General features: G+C 44.5%; 1 long non-coding RNA gene across 2 annotated transcripts in view; it reads left to right on the forward strand.

Annotated features, from left to right (window-relative positions):
* LOC121675203 overlaps positions 1 to 11,586 on the forward strand; it is a 37,513-nt gene extending 25,927 nt beyond the window's left edge. The window contains exons 6-8 of one of the 2 annotated variants that reach the window (XR_006019996.1): positions 6,448 to 6,506; positions 6,763 to 6,902; positions 9,673 to 11,586. This is a non-coding gene — a long non-coding RNA (uncharacterized LOC121675203). Of the gene's footprint in view, positions 1 to 6,447; positions 6,507 to 6,762; positions 6,903 to 7,611; positions 8,416 to 9,672 lie in introns of those variants that run through there. The other variant, XR_006019992.1, reaches the window with a different exon arrangement.
* Positions 11,587 to 15,898: the final 4,312 nt, after the last annotated feature.

The following is a 15,898-nucleotide window of genomic DNA, read 5'->3' on the forward strand; positions in this document are numbered from 1 at the left end:
AGACCTGCCTATAGAGATCTCCATCCGTCTCCGTCCCGACCGAACCCGCCCGTAACCTACACCCTGTGATCTTGGCTGGAGACAGTTTTCATAGACTTGGGCTTGATTATCTTCTGTATATGCAGACATTTGTTTATGCATCCATTTATGCAGGAGGGCACAAGTTACTGATGTGCAACGTTCAGAAGTGATGAAAGTTCTACATTTAGTTTAATCCTGTTCCATCTATTCTGGAATAATTCTGCCTCCAGGAAAGAGCAAATATAAAATATGAAATACAGTTGACTAACAAAGGTAAAACTGGACGCTTTGGTCTGAATTTGATGTCATAAAAAATAAAGTCAAGTTTTGCTATGCTGGGGTGACTGATGGAGAACAAGAATGTGGTAATTGTTTGCAAGCCTTTCCTGGAAACCTCTTGACTGTTCCAAGATGCAGAAACACAATCTGAGGAAAATGTAGCAGTAATCAACATTTTACCTGAAAAATGTTACCAGCGTTCTCTTCTTGGAAAGCTGAAGTGATAGGGAACATGCTGCCAGCATTTACTCTGGACTAGCAGTGATATTTTCCAGGCATGTAGCTAATAACCAAGCAAGTGTAACGTAGGACAGGTTAAACCTGCAGCACAAAATTGGAATCAACTTTTGAAGTTTTGACTTTTCCAACAATTTTCCTTTAGATTTTATCATTGCTTGGAAAGGTTTTTCCATATGTTTATATATTTAAATATCTCAAGAGCTTGTAGATTTTTTCGGACTTTCCTGCAGCTGTGAACATCCCTTGACTGTTCCATGAAGTGGACAGATGTCCTTGCCTGTTGTTGTATGTAGTGCAGGGTGGTTCAGCAGTAAAGTCAGTCCAGCACCTCTTAGCACTCCAAGGACCAGCCACCATGGCTGGCAATTTAAACAGTGTCAGGGAACATCCCAGGTATGGGAACACAGCCACCTGCCCTGTTCAGCCACTGGAGTGCCCCTTGGTAGCACCTTTTCCCTTGTACCAACCAGCATGCACCTGAGCAAAGTCTGAGCATGGTTTGGGAGTTGATGTGGGACACCTCAAAGGAGGTTTGGGGGCCATCAGGCTGGCTCAGAGGGGTGACCTTAACAAGGATGTTGTTGGCTGTCCCTTGCCAGCAGTGTCGTGGGGACACTACATTTACCTGGTTTTACTGATGTTACCTGGGAGTAAGAGATACAGTTTGTATGCACCTGTGACATCCCACCCTTAAGGGGAAGGGAGCACCCAAGATTCATAGATACTTGTGGTCAAAAGGAACAGCAAAAGGGGGTCTGCAAAAACTCCCATTAGTAAGTTATACACTTGGCATGGAAATTGGTAGGTTAGTCCTTGACCTACTACATAAACACACGTCAGTGGGGGTTGGATAAAGGGGTAAGATGAAAAGGAAGAAAGGAGGAAAGAGAGAAGAAGAGATCACCAGTCCTTGTTCTGGCATTGATCCAGCCCATGCGATGTCCAGGGTCCTGGGGCACACTGCCTGGGCTTGGTTGGGGGTACCTTTTTCTAGGTAAGTTTTTCCTGCCCTGAGGACAGTGTTCTTATTTTCTGTGCAAATTAGTTCTTATGCACAGTCCATTCTTTCAGACCTTTCTTGAAATGGTTAGGAGGGCTAAGGGGGTCTTGGGTGGTGTTCATTCCCCCATACACACCATGCCCACTTCTCAGCCTCATCCCTATGCTTGCTCTGTGCTGTGTCGTGCTTATCTCCAGGAGCTAGAACAAGGGTGCTTGTCTAGTGCTGCCCTACCTCTACATGGGCCCCTTTTCCAGCCACACTTTGTTCTTTCCCACAGCATGTTATTGTCTGCTATTTCCAGCAATCCTTGGTTGCCTCCACAGCCATCTGGCTATCAGTATTTGAGATACACACATTAGCCCCTTACCTTCTGGGATTCTATAGCACTGGATGATTAACCTTGCTGGGAAAGGGAAGATTTAATCCCAGTTAAATTACTCCAGTAACAAGGTTGCAGCACCTCCATTACCTGCAGTGCCCTGGGCATCTCTAAATGCCCCATCATGACAGGCACTGTCCAGATGCAGGTTGTTTCTGCCTGTCAGTGGGCAGGAAGGCTTTGCATCCAGCAGTCTCCCTCTCATGACTTGTGGCACATGCCAAGGTAGCATATTTTTTAGCATCTCATCCGTGAACAAACATAGACTTTTGCAGTACTGAATGCGTGTGTGATGTGATGTGATTGACTGGAGTTCTTAGTGAACATTTGCATGAATGAAGGGAACAAACCTTTCTCCTCTCCCATAAACTGTGTCACCCCTGGGCTCCTAGTGACACTTGCCAGCTTTGTCTGCTCACAGACAGAGCACACCAGGCTTTCTCCAGGGCTTAGACGTTTTCCTACACTGTAGACAGGCCAGCAAATTCACCCCGAGACATGTCTCTTGGCTTTCAGCCCTTTCCAGCTTAGGAGAAACTAACAGATGTTCTGCTCTGAGTTCATTACAGGTTTCCAGGCAGGGGAAATTAGCAAAGTCTCTTTAGCATCTGCCTTTTCCAGCTGAGGAGGAATCACATGCAGAGGAGCTCTTCAGCCCTGCCTATCTGATCTTATTTGGGCACAGATCCCTCTAAGTTCACTGTCTAAACTCTTTTGCCACTATGGCAGCCCCAGAAGGCCCTGCCTTTTCTCTCTGGGGCGAAATGAACTGGTTGTGTTCAAGAAGTGTTGCTTCAGAGAATTTGCAATTGGTTTACATGAGGAGTCAGAAAATAAAAAAAAAAACAACCCAACCCTCTAAGGTCTTCACAGAATCCCAGGATGAGTCAGGCTGGAAGGGACCACAGTGGCTCATCTGATCCCACCTCCCTGCTCCAGCAGGCCCATCCCAGAGCACACAGCACAGGAGTGTGTCCAGACAGTTCTGGAATATCTCCAGTGAGGGAGACTCCACACCCTCTCTGGTCTCTGTTCAGGGCTCGGGCACCGCCCAGGGAAGAAGTTCTGCCTCCTGTCCAGGTGGAACTTCCTGGGCATCAGTCCCTGCCCGTTCCCCTGGTGCCATGGCTGGGCCCTGCTCGGAGCCCTCCCTGCACACAGGGACACCCAGGGCTGAGGGCCCCTCTCAGCTGGGGCTCCTCTCGAGGCTGGACAGCCCCAGCTCCCTCAGCCTTTCCTCATAAGGGAGATGCTCCAGGTCCTTCATCTTTGCAGCCTCTGCTGGCCCTGCTCCAGGAGCTCCATGGCCCTCCTGTCCTGATGATCCCAGACCTGGCCACAGCTCTCCAGATGTGCCTCACAGGGCTGAGCAAAGGGGCAGGATCACTCCCTGACCTGCTGGCACTGCTCTTCCTGATGCAACCTACTATTCCATTGGCCTTCTTGTCCCCCAGGGCATTGCTGGTTCATGATTCTGTCAATCAGTTGCCATGGTTATTTACTTTTCTTCAAGCCTCAGGTTCTACAGCCCAGTACTTGTATGAGAAACTTGGTTTTTGCTTTAATATAAATTAAAATAACAGCTGCAGATAAGGGCATGGAATTACTGATTCTAGCAGGCAAAACAAGAAAGGCTAAAAAAACCCAACAGAGGCATGGATGTGCAGTGAGGGAGGATGACAGCTGGCTGGGCCATGTCCTGGGTGGCATGTCCCCACACCAGGTCATCTGATGAGGAACAACTTCAGCATCAATTCATGTGACAAGGGCCCATGGCAGACCCAGTCATACACAGAGCAAAAGAAACACCATCTCTTCTGCCAGGCCTTGCACTGAAAGTCAGGCGACCCAGTTACGCAAAGAGGAAGGTGAAGGTTTGGTGAAGTTATTGGAGCTTACTCTGGCTTTATGCTGATATAAATTCTTCAGTGCTGAGCTACTGGCCTTAGTACAGTCGGTGCCATGATCCTGTAACTGTTTGCACCGGCGAGAGCCAGACAGCACCGCATCCTCCGCTGCCTTGGAGCTGTGATGGACCTGCCACAATTACATGAAGCAGAGGCAAATACACTGCAAGCACAAATGGGACAGCCTGGAATATGTTTGCATGACATTGGCTAATTGCCTAACCTCCTGCTGCAGTCAGTGGCGACAAAGAGATAATTCACCCGTTCCTCTGACCCACTGCAGACACCTGCCACAGGATGAGATGAACTTCAGGCACTAAAGAGAGATCTTTCCCCTTCAGTGCCACAAAGTGATAGGGGAACAACTGATTTGGACCCTCAGCTCTGTTGATTGCAATGAATGTTTTTTTCTTGGTGCCCATCAGTAAAGGTGAGAGCAGAATTAAACCCTGTTTGAGGAAGGAAAGGATATCTGAATTTGGAATTGTTTTTTTATACCTAGAATTCTCCTTGGCCATATTAAGTATGGGCCAGTACTGCATGAATCCATAGAGTTAGGAAACTTAGCAAGTATCCAGGTATCAGAACAAATCGTAAAAATATTAATATGGATTAATCATTCAGATTGTATGAATGGAAAATGATGTAAATTGAACTCGGGAAAGACGAGATTAACGGGATAAATTTGACATTACAACAGTGATCTCTGTATTGAGTCAGTGACTGCTCCATATACTATGCCAAAGGCAACTATATATGGGCTACTTTGGAAATACTAACTGAAAGACTTTGTGGCAAAGGGAAAAAGAATCCAACAAATGGTAATTAACCAAATTATATCATGGTCAAAACAAAGATTACACTCTCCCATATAAAATTAAATGCCTTGTAACACGACACAGATAAATACTTAACAATTATGGGATGCAACATCAGTGCCTGTAGGCAAATACAGAACAATATATTTCTAATGGCAGACACTCGAGAGACTATTTATTTAAATTGCACGAAGATTTATACTGTACTAATCTCATTATGAACCATACATAGGAAACATGGGTTGCAGCACATTATATGATAAAATTGGACCTTAAAAGATTATCACATTCATAAGGATCTTCTCCTAAATAAAGGTAGCAAGACACTTTATATATTGCAACACATGGCTAGAAAATGTTAATGCTGTTAGACTTGTTTGACAAGCAATTTGTCTTCCAGGATTCCTTTTTCAATTGAAAATCATCATTAACACCTGTCAGATCCATACAAACATGTTCACCTTTCAAATCAGGTGACCTGGTTTTATTATGGCTTATGTGCGTTCTGAATTTGTGTCTCTGAGGGTGGTAAATTAAGTGAAAAAATAAACCTTTTCTCCCACTCTGTGACAATATCTACTTCCCATGCTGTATTTTTCATCTGTACATGCTCAGCTACTTTACCACTATCTAATTTTGTTTGCTGAGAAATCTGTAACAGACGAGAACTCACGGGCGAATTCCCCTATCAAGGCACTAAACCCAAGGTTTTTGTGTTCTCTGGTCTCTGGAGGTAGGGATGGCACTGTTGTAGCACTGCTGATGCCACTGTGACAGTTGTAGGTCTGGCACTCTGGGGCTGGCCAATGCCTCCAGGTACACTGGGCAAATTTATGATCAGCAGTGGGCAAAGTGGCAGCTTTGATTTAAAATCATGCGCCTATTTGAAAGGACTGAGGAGCTGTTCCTGTCTCTTTTATCAGCTGCCCATTGCCATTTGAAGGACAATTGCCCAGCTGGGCACTTCACCCACTGTGGCACATTGCATCCAAGTAATAGTGATATTTTTATAGAATTGTCAGACACGTGGATCTGTCTGTCTTCATTACGCCACATCAGCACTCTTTTGTGATTCTGTGATTGATTCTGCTTGGGAAAAGCGGTGAAAAATCGCATCAAAAACGGTTTCTGATTTTTATTTTCATTTGGAGTGAAGCTTTTCTTCCTTGCGTGGCACACATACATATCCAGAAAAATTTTCTTAAGCAAACTGAAGAAAGTCTTGTCACTCATCAAGCATTCATGGCACTGACCTCTAGAGTTTTAAGTGATTTGAGTTCTACACAAACTAGGAAGCAACTTTTCAATCATCTTCTCTTTTTTCTTTGTAAAATAATGTGGCATTTGGCATCAAGCAAGGCATTTTAAATAGAGACAGCTGGTGGCAAGTGTTTTCAGGGAGAAAGCCTGAACTTGTGATTTTCCTCACTTTCCCTCATTACAGATTTGGTATCTCTAAACCATAACATTTTTTGATTTTTTCCACCCATCCTTTCCTCTATCTTGTGTTGGTCAGACTTGCTGCCTGGTGGTCATCTAGAAGGGTTTGGGGCTTAATAAACAATATAGAGGCCAGACCGTTCAGTTGGGATCTCTGGAGACAGAAGTATTGTAGAGATTAGACTGGGGAAAAAAACCCCCACAACTATGCCCTTTCTGTTGCAAAGATAATTTGAGGTTTTCCAGCTTGTGAGAAGGTTTGAGAAAGGACTCTCTGTGTCTTGAGAGATTCATCTGTGGGAAGTTGTACCAAGGAGGGACATCTAGAACATATTCTCTTCACCTCTGCTCTCTCTGCAGGTTTTGATGGCAGACACATATACCTTGTGAAGCACAAGGATTCAGCCTGGAATCACAAAGTAAGAGAATCCAATCCCTTATCTTGGTTACAAAGAGGTGTTAGAGTTTTCATCAAATATTATAAATTAAATAGAGCATCCATCTCCCAAAAGGAACACACATCATCTGAGAAAATAAGCTGAGCATGGGAAATCTTTTACTGATGAACTTCATTTTCAATACCAGATGATCAAGTTGGGGGGGAATTGTGTGGGGTTTTTTGCTGGGTTTGGTTTGGGGTTTTTTGTTTATTATTAATTATCATTATTACTTAAGGCATCATGTCATCAGCGTCAGAAAATGGCTTAAGGAGCAGTACCCCCAAAGTCCAACCTTGGCATCAAGAGGCAGTAGATTTACTTGCACAGATATTGTCACCTGAAGACACACTTTTCCCGTCCAAAGAGGAAGCAAAGGTAAAGTACAGCCTTGGTACAAAGTTCCTTTGACATTGAAATTCATTCCTTTTCACAGCCTATGACATGCCAGTTTTGGCCATTGAAGAGTGTGATGCAAGATGCCACAGTTTGCTGTGGTTTCCTCTTCGTCTGGGCAGATAGCCAGGATCTCTCTTGTAGATGGAGGTAAAAAAGGAAAAATGAGTTTTTATGTGTCAAGAGCTGCTGGCTTTAATTCTGGGAAGCATATTTTTAATAGCAAAATGGTGGGCATAGTAGTTGTGTTTTTTCCTATTAGCTTTTTGTTCTTTAAATAAATGAGCACTTGGTTATGGACAGGAGGGTAGATGAGAGGAAAAGAAGGGGCAGGTTGTTTTTGAGAAATTTTAGAGATGCTACTGGACTTTTTTTCAAAGGGTAGCTTTAGGAACTAATGTTCCCAAAGTTCTTAGACTAGAACAGAATAGAGTAGAGTAGAATATTTCAGTTGGAAGGGATCTGCAGTTGCCTGGAGTCTGCATATGACCAGGTAGGAGATGAACCCACTGGCCACATGAGCTGGACCCACGGAGGACCAACACATCTGGAAGTGTTTGACCTTTGCATCCTTCATCCAGATGAGATCTCTTTACAAAAGCAAGCAGCCCAAAGAGGCATTGTGTAGAGCTGCATCAGAAGGTGTCTCTCTTTACTGGGTGGACTGAGAGGCAGCACTGATCTCCCATAGGTGTGTGAGGCAGATGAAGGAGCTCAGAGCACTCGTGCAGATGGAGGACGGTGCTGTTGACAGCGGCCAGAGGGTGGTAGCACTGCACAGCTCCTACTACTCTATCCTCCTCAAACTACGGTTAAAAATAGCGGCATTTCTTCATTTCTTGTGAGGAAAAGAAGAAAAAAGAGGTGAGGAAAGGTGGGGATTTTTAATTGAAGAGGAACTTCTACAAAAACATCTAATTTTCCTAGGCCCTGAAAACATTATGCTACCTCAGACTAGTGCTGGTGGCAATTTTCTGAGCTTCTACTTTTTCAGAGAATGCTCCTTTTGACATGACAGCTACAGGCTGTCAGGCATATAGTTTCTCTGCTGTGGCACATAACTACCACAAACAAATGACCCCACCATGATAGTGGTCATATGCAGCTTCCAGGCAATTGCAGGTCCTGTCCAACTGAGATACTCTATCCCATTCTATTCCCTTCTATCTCTAAGGACTTTGAGAATGTAACAATATTTGGTGTTGTGGAAGTCTTCTGGTATACACATCTTTCCATTTTTGTAGTTGTAGCTTACCTTAATTTTTCTGAAATTTGGAAAACGGAGGAAATTAATTGTTGAAGGGCACAAACCACACAGCTAGCATCAGAACTATTGTGTGCACATGTACTTGTGCATATAGTGGTGTGTCTGTTATTATTACTTACCTTGTAGTTTAAAGCATAGAGGATCCAAAGCTCACAGCTTCCAAATGTCATTTTATGTGACATTATGTATTTTGGAGCTATAAAAAATAAATTTGGGCTGCTGACATCAGTCATCTTTTCTTTTTCTCTCCCGTGCCACTGAGAACTGTGTGCCCCTCTCTGCTTACTCCCATTTCATTCTGCATTAATAATTGTCTGCATTTATTGTAATAATTTAAACCTAATAATTAGTAGAATAATGTGTTGGCCTTGCTGTGTGACCCTAGGGAGGTGTCTTCACTGCTCTGAGCCTCAGTTCTCCCATAGGTGAAACAAAGGTAATGATGCTCTGTGGAGGGCTCTGAGATCTCCAGCTGCTGTGGAAGAGGCAATAGTGTGATTAGTGTGAATAGTGTGATTGTAATTACTGTAAGACCCCATGTTTGGTGGCATTTTTTTGTCTGTCTCCTGACACTTTCAAATGCTGCCATGCACACTCTTGCTGTGTTTTTTCTCCCTCCCCACTGCTGCTCTTTCCCCTCTTGCTGCTACCTCTCCTCTGTCCCATAGGCCTCTCTCATGAAAATCTACTTTGTTGACCTGTTTTTCCCCTATTGTTGGGTTCTGATTTGCCACCGCCCTTCCCTTAATAAACGTTTGTATCAATAGTTCCTTCACCACCATCCCCTTTCCTGCTCCCCTCCTCTGAAATTTTCCTTCAACCGTGACACTTTCTCTAGAAACAGCCTCAGGCTGTTTCTAACCTTTCTTCTCTCATCAAAGGGCTTGAAAAATCAGCTTTCTTCTCTTGGCAGGGAGGCTTCTGTGGTTCATGGGCCAGGCTGGGAACCAGGAACTCCTGGTTGGTGATGGTGGCACTGCCACTGAGTCACCACCACCCGGCCTTCTGCACAGCACTCACCCTCTCTCCTCTCATAGCTTTAAAATAGGACCAGTACTTGTGTGCTTACCTCACATGGATGCTGTAAAAACTTAATTACCACTTGTAAGATGGTATCTAAGAATGAAACATGTCTTTATCTCTTGCAGTGGTAGTTGTGACCACTGCAATCTGCACTTATTGCAAGCCCTGGCATATGGAAGTGTCTTCCACAGGCAGCTAAAACCTTCCTTTATCCTGGTCACAAAGGTCCCTGTGCCATAGTCCTCTGACACAGAGGAGTCTCACTGGCTGCAGGTATAATAGGCAAGAAGGCTGAATTTCCCTCCGGTCAAGGTCACCTATTCAGCCACTATCTGATCAGCCTCTCCCTCTCTCTGTTCCCCGGACATTGCTGGCGAGGCCTCTCCTGAACAAAAATCCTGGTCCTATCTCAACTGCCTTTTCCATCCTCACCAGTTGCCTTGTTCTTCCCTTTCTCTACAGCTGACAGGACTTGTTCAAGCTGCCCTTCCTGCTCCTCCTCCCTGGGTGCCCTCTCAGCCTGCTTTGATGGGTACAACCCAAGATGGAGCCTTTGCCTTCCTTGGCGGCGGCTGCAGGGACAGCTCTGGTGAGGGTGGCCTTGAAGTGGGAAGGGGCAGTGAACCACATGCTGGGAAGGCACCAGTGGTGATCCCACCACTGTCTAAGTAACAAACCAGGTCAGGCCTTGGCACACAGGTCCACCCACCTCAGCACCTCTTCCCAAGCTAATATTGGGGTCAGCTCAAATTTCCGGTCTTAATTATGCCACTCCCTACATGCACCAAAGAAAACCATCAGCAATCTGGGCTGATTACTACCTCTTTCCTGGGAGAGGGCAATCTGTTTGCTCTGATGGAGGTTGCAGAATGTGCAGTGCCTTAAAAAGCTGCAGACAACCCTTCTGGGTGCAGATTTGCCTTTGGGAATGGGAGACATCAGAAATAAAGGCCACTTCAGATCAGGACATTCCAAACCCAACAGGAACAGAAAAGTTGTTTATCTTTTGTATTCTTCACTAATATCTTTTTCTTTGGAGTGTATCTGTCTGTATCTGAGCTTAAAGTATAAAAAGATATGAAGATGGAGTAAGACGTATGAGTGGAAACTGCTGCTCAGCCAGGGAGAGGCTACTAACTCTCCATAATGCATGCACTCTAAACTACATCCATAAATGCCAGGCATGATTTAATAGGCTATAAAATCCTACATCACGATGCCACTGGAACTATTGAAAATAAAAGCAGATAAATCACAATTCTGTGCAACAAGCTGTACTCGCATTGCTATTTTTTTTTCACCTACCAGGGTTTCATTGTACCATTTGCTGAGCATACACAACTCTCAGCCTTGAGTTTCCATTTCCTTCTCCATTTCCAAGCTTGAATTTTCACATCAGCCCACTGGCTCTGCAGCTGTGTGGTCACACTGCTGTAAGCCCTGGCCCCAGAGTCTGCAGAACTGCTCAGAAAGGTGCTGAGCTACCACAGGCTCAATTTTTTCTCCCCAGCAATACCAGGGGACACAATACCATTATGAGCAGATTGACTGCTGTTGCTCATATAATATTATTCCTCACATTAGGTTATGAACATTAAATCTACTAGACAATTTTTATCTGGCAGGAAAACAATTTGTGTCACTCTTTTAACTGCCAGCAAGATACAGAGTTACAATGACATAGATGACAGTGTGCACCACAACTTGGAACGGGCACGACAGCTGTAATCCTGTCACCCTGTGGAGAAAATGATGCTGAAAAGGGAGGGAGGGAGTGGCAAGACAGGGAAAATATTACTAACAGAGAGGACTGGGTTTTTAGAAAAGTTTGCTTCACCTCTGTAGCTGAGGTGACTGAACTGGAGAAGTAAAAACCAACCATAGTACCTGCAAAACGTAAATCAATTTGGACTTACCTGACACAGAATTTGAACTCTGTCCCTTCAGTTTCTATTTTTTCTTTATTTTTGTTGAAAATGTTTTACAGTAACAGAATATAGCTTGATGATTTTTCTACTTTTACCTTGAGTCACATCATATATCTTAATGCTTCTTAATTTTCCTGTTCTACGTCATTTAATTACATATGAAATAAAAAGGCAGGTGGGAAGGCAAAAAGGAATAGAGAAAAACAACAGAGAAGACAGAAGAAGGAATGAAAGAGAAGAAAGAAATTTTTCAGCATTCAAAATTTGTGGGGGAAGTTTGAAAACGTACTTTACAAGACAAAATCCGGAGGCAGATAAGAAAATGCACACACAATTTAAGGAATTTTCCAAAGTAATTTTTCCCCTCAAAATATTGTGATTTTGAGGTAAGACACAACTAAATAATTATTTTGAATTAAAGAGGTTGTAAATACTGACAATACACTTAACTGTTCTGGACTGTGAAAGAACAAAACACAAAGGTAATAGCTTATGCCTGAAACTGGGAGCTGGGCTTTGCAGAATTGTCCTCCAAAAATCCTATTTTTGGTAACCTTTTCTGCTTTCCCTTACTTAGTGGTGCTTTGCAGAAATGATGAGCCCATGCACACAGCAATTTCTCTGTGGCATCAAGGACTTTGGTCCCTGCTCTGGCTGCACCCATGCCTGACCCTGACTAGCACAGCCCTGCCCCTGTCACTGCACGTCTTCAGGTGATGCCAGGAAGTTCCTCACCTATCTGCAGAGATTTAAATTCCATTTAAGCAACCAGCCCTGCTAAAGTAGGTTGAGTGGGGAGATTTTGCCTGATGCAGCCCAGCCTCTTACCCAGCTCCCTCCTACTGACCTTCCCCTCCCTTCAGGCTCAGGGGCTGCTCTGCCTTCTCCCATGAGCATCTGATACAGCCTGCCCAGCCTTGTCTGTCTCCAGCGAAAGGCAGAGGTACCCTGCTTTTACTCCTTGGTCCTTGCATGCCTACTGGCCCTTCCACACATTTTGCTGGGGCAAGATTCTGTAGTGGCAGGGCAAGGAGCGGCACCTGGCCAAGCCTCTTATCTCTTTGGAGGTGAGCAAGAGACCCCGCCAGCATGAGCTGAGGAGAGATGCTGCATCTGTGCCATTGAGGGACCACAAGATTCCAATTTAAGGTATCCCTGTCAGTCTCCATCTGCTTACACCACAGGTAGGGGAACTGAGCTGGCTTTAAGCAGCGGGACACCCATGCATGAACATACAGCTTATGTATTCCTGTGCCTTTTCACAGTACTAAAGGCAGCTGCTGGCACAGTCAAAGGAGGGTGTGCCATGACCTGCACAGCACAGCAGTGTGGGATGGGGTACTTTTACATCTTTTACACTCTTAGCCCTGGAAGTTTTGCTTTGTGGCACCACACTGCAACCAAAACACTAGAAGAGGTAGAAAAGGACATGGCTGTAACCGCCTCGCGGTGCTGCGGGACAGTTCCACAGTGGCATGAGAGGGGCCTGGGGTCCCAAGGAGTTTGGACTAACCCCATAGTCAGGTTTAGCTTTTGCCAGGTTGGTGTCACTGGAGTCAATGCTCTCAGGAGCTGTCAGGGCCACTCACTGCCTCATTTTTACCTGCTACAACTTGAGCATATGTGCCAGGAGTAGCATTGTCAGCACGTGTCTAAGCAGTGACTTGTGCAATGGAGTCCACTTCTCAAACATGACGATAAACTTGTCTCTCAGAAAATGCTGTGCTGCTTTGAACAACAGTACAATTCTCAAATTCCCTTCCCTTTCTCAAACATGACAGTCACACTTGGAGCAATAGAAAACTTTTTCTCCTATTTACAGAAGCAATACACTAGATGATTCAAAATAATACGTGACAATGTGTGAGGGGGTGACATGGCTTAGACCATCAAGAATGACATGTAGCATTATTTTCTTTTACATATATTTGCTGCTGGATGAATAGGTGTCATACCAGGATTTTTGCATTTCTATTTTGGCTGTTGTGGGTTTCTGAAATGGGAAGGCTATGTGAGTGCCTAAGAAAACTATGCAAGTATCTTTATAGCAAAATGCCTGCAGCTTTGGGGAATGCACAAGTATTGCTATTTTGACTTAAAGCCAAATCAAAACAAAACAAAACAAAACTTTTTATCAAAATCATTATACTGGTGCAAATCCTATTCATAGAGCCAGACCATGAAATCTCAAGTAAGATTATAATCTTAGATGAACCAATTTGCAACAATGCAAATAAAATGGTTATAGCATTTCTCACTCTAACACTGCAGACTGCATTTCATAACTATTCCTAAAAAGTCAAGGATTTGGGGCTTCTATCACAAGAAACCTGGATGAATCTTGGAAAAAGGACTTGCTTGATAACATGAAGTGAAAGCTACTCTTACTGCTAACAATGAGAAGCAGCATGACTGATGAACACTAGGGCCATAAAATTCACTTTGGTTTCAGAAACCGATTTGGTAAGGGGAAAAGGAATCATAGTGCTAAATGTGAAGTGGGAATCTGTGGAGTATGCCCAGCCCCTGCCCTGGAGGGATGCCACAGGAATCACTTCCACAGCACCTCTGTGTACCAGCCCTCATGGATTTCCCTTTAGCCCTCAAGACTAAAAAATCAGTTGCATTCTAACATCAACGTGTCCTTGCATGTTCTGTGAATTTACTGTTTCCTACTGCGCTTTGTTGCTTAAGAGCTTGAGTCTGTCCCTCAGTCTTGAAGAGCCATCTCTGTTGAGGCCCAGTAATGTCAGCAGACCCATCAAGTCACATTTGAATCTGCTCAAACACCAGATGACAAAAATAAAACCAGTAATACAAATGAGGCAAATAAGTGAGCACTAAATGAGTCAGTTAAGTTGTGCTGGGGAAAGATAAAGGGAAGGAAAAGATAACAGAGGAGAAGCAGTAGAACGAGTTAATGATAACTGGGCACTGGGAAGCAATGACTAGTTTGAAAATAAAAAGAGGAAAGGAAAACTACTACAATGAACAAAATCTCCTTAATAAAAGTCAATGATTATTGCAAACATCTGAGGTGTTGCGGTACACTGCTGAAACTAGAAAAACAGTACACAAGGAATGAAAACCTTGGCTTTCAGCTGGATGTAGGTACCCAAATGTCTAACTCCTTTGGGAAAAAGGCTTCAACATCCTTCTGGGACATATGAAAAAAGCCCCTAGCCTAGCTGTGGCGGAAGGGCAAGTAGGAAGACACTGGGAGTCCTATGGCTGTGAAAGAGGCCCAGGTGGCAGACAATCAGTGGAAGCTGCTGGGCAGATGCACTGCTGTGGACAGAAAATTTTAAGTCCCAATGAAAAGGTGGTTTGTCTCCTTTACTTCAGGGTTTCCTGTTTTCAGGGACAAACTTGAGGCTTGAAAATACAATACAAATACAACCTAAAGCCAGATTTTTCAGACCACTATGAGAAAAAAATGCTTCAGTCTGTTGGTTTTCTCACCCTGCTGCTGTCCCCCAACACACTGCCCACCTTCCCTTTCTGGGAGAGCCCGAAGCAAGGCAGGAGCTTGGCTTCACTTCATAGGCCATAGTACCTTTTGCCTGTATTAGTGTTGCTCACATCTATCAGAACAAAAAGCTAGGGGAATTCTGGCTGGAGTGTTGATGACAGGTGGTTCTGCTTTTAACTAATGGGTCCTCCCTGGAGATAAGCTAAGCAGTAGCCTCTAGGTGAGAGGGAAAGAAACTCACTGGGACCCTGTTCAAGGTTAAATACGAGCTAATGGACTTCCCTTCCGCTCTGTGCAATCTCCACGTGGCACAGATCTAAAGGGGAGCTGACAGCTGTAAAAGCTTCCTCCTTACTTTTCCAGAACAACTGTCCTACAACCATGGACCACCCTGCACACCAGAAGATTAGGTAGCATTTTTCTTCTCCTGCCCAGAGCAGCAGGCAGGACCTTAGGGTCTGAGGTCTCAAGAGATGAAACTAAAGAGAGGAACTGCAAGAAATCAGGGCAGAGAAACAAGGGCAGAACCAAGCAGAAAAGCTAACACATGACCCAGGGTTTGGCCCTCCTTGTTCAGAGGGTTCAAAGGTGTTCTCCAGTCACGGTGTGTAGCATCTAGCCAGCGTGGTTGAGGCATACTACTTCTGTTGGCAAGGGCACACCACAGGGTGGGGTGGGGTGTGTTTTGTCCAGCCACATTTCCTTCCCAGCTTTCTTACAGCAGCTTCAGTGGAATTGACTTGTGGCTGAAGAGGCGCTGCAATCATGCCTGTGGCCTTCTCTACACATTCACCATTTCTTTCCTTACCTGTTCTAGTTTCCATCCTTTGCACTCACATTTAGTAAAGTATTAGAAAAAACAAACAGAATGAGCTGGAAGAGAATAGCTCTAAAACAGGTTGTGGTCTTGGACAGATACAACCATCCTTACTTGGATGAGAGGTTTGAGGGGATGGATCAACACCTGTATTTGTAAGGGCCATTAATCCAAGTGCGAGGAAAAGCAGCTATCAGTGATCCCAGAAGGAACAGACGTTGAAACTCCAGGCAGAAAAATGAAACTTGGGACACACAGCTTCACCAGAATGTCTGTGGAGAAAAACAGATTACAACGGCACTGCAAGAGGGAACACTGAGGACACACAGGACGAGATCTGATTCAGAGCCATGTCAGGTGACAGATTCTGTACAAAGCCTTTGAGGCAGTTTGGAGACAAATGAAACCATGATGGGATTTTGGCTGCTTTCACAAAGGACCAGGCCCTAAATGTGGGTATCCATGGGCTGA

This window comes from Corvus kubaryi, unplaced genomic scaffold, assembly GCF_017639235.1.
Source record: "Corvus kubaryi isolate FWS band 111438036 unplaced genomic scaffold, C.kubaryi_AGA036_p1.0 74, whole genome shotgun sequence".
In the NCBI taxonomy this organism is placed as follows: Eukaryota; Metazoa; Chordata; class Aves; order Passeriformes; family Corvidae; genus Corvus; species Corvus kubaryi.